We start from the raw sequence: 1,513 nt of genomic DNA on the forward strand, positions 1-1,513 counted from the left end.
GGAAGACTTCTTAGTATTGATCTTTAGTCCAGAGGAATCAGAGAATAGTCTGAAGGCTCTCAACATTAAGTATACTTATGCAAAATCACCTTTTGAGCATAGAATAAGATCATCAACAAAGCTAAGATGTGTGAGCTTTGTTGCTTTACATCTGGGGTGATATGTAAAGTGATTCATGGAACTCATTTTAGCTAGAATCCTAGCTAAATATTCCATACAAATTACAAATAATAAAGGTGATATGGGATCACCTTGTCTCAAACCTCTCTTGGATGAGAAAAAACCATGTATCTCCCCATTTACCATAAGGGAACATTTTGGAGTGCAGACACATTCCATGACTAAATGCACAAAACTTGTAGGAAAGTCTAAAGCAAGAAGCATCTCCTTCAAAAAACTCCAGTTAACAGTATCATATGCTTTTTTTGCATATCTAGCTTAATGATGCAGCTAGGCTTAGCAGACTTCCTATTATAATGCCTAACAAGGTCTTGAACAATCATAATATCGTGAATAATGTTTCTACTATGCACAAATGCTCCCTGAGTATCCTCAATTACATCAGGTAACACCAATCTCAACCTATTGCAAATCATTTTTGTGATGCACTTATAGAGAGTATTGCAACATGAAATTGGTCTAAACTCACTAACATTCTTAGGACAAGAAGTTTTAGGAATGAGAGTAATAAGAGTTGTGTTTAGATATTTCAACATTTTACCATGTTGGAAGAAGTCCAGAACAGCAGTTGTAATGTCCTCACCCACAATGTGCCAAGTGGCTTTGAAATAAAAACTCCCAAATCCATCAGGGCCAGGAGCTTTATTTCCATCCATGGCAAATATGACATTCTTCACTTCCTCAGCAGTGTATGGTCTCAACAACAACTCTTTATGCTCCTGAGTGAGAATGTTGCCAGCTCTAACCACCTCCCAATTCACTGGGGTAATCTGAGTATCAGTAGTCCCCAGCAGCTGTTGATAATACTCCAGAATAGCCCCTTTCACTTCCTCATTATTATCCATCCACTCACCTTACATATTATATATGTCATATATAGAGTTAATTACTCTTCTCTGTCTTATGCTTTGGTGAAATACTGCTGAATTATCATCACCATCTTTAAGCCAACCAACTTTAGCCTTCTGTTGTAAGAAAGACATATAAGCTGATTTCTTTCTTTTGTATTCCTTCACCATCAAAATCTCTTCATCAGCAAGCTGAATATTCCTCGGATCATCATGCATTCTCCTTTGGATATCGTCCAAGTCAGCAGCTGCCTTAATAACATCAGCCTGTATCTCCAGAAACCCAGCCTTGTTAAGTCTCTTCAGCTCATTCTTCACACTCTTAAGCTTCTGAGTAACAACATACATCCTATTTCCCATCACCCTCACCTACCTAATATCTCTTCACCAGCTCCTCAAATTGAGGTGATTGCTTCCACATTGTGAAGTACTTAAAGGGCTTCTTGCACTGCCCATGACTCTCATTCCCTGCTACAATTGCTGGG

This window comes from Beta vulgaris, chromosome 3, assembly GCF_026745355.1.
Source record: "Beta vulgaris subsp. vulgaris cultivar EL10 chromosome 3, EL10.2, whole genome shotgun sequence".
NCBI lineage: Eukaryota > Viridiplantae > Streptophyta > Magnoliopsida > Caryophyllales > Amaranthaceae > Beta > Beta vulgaris.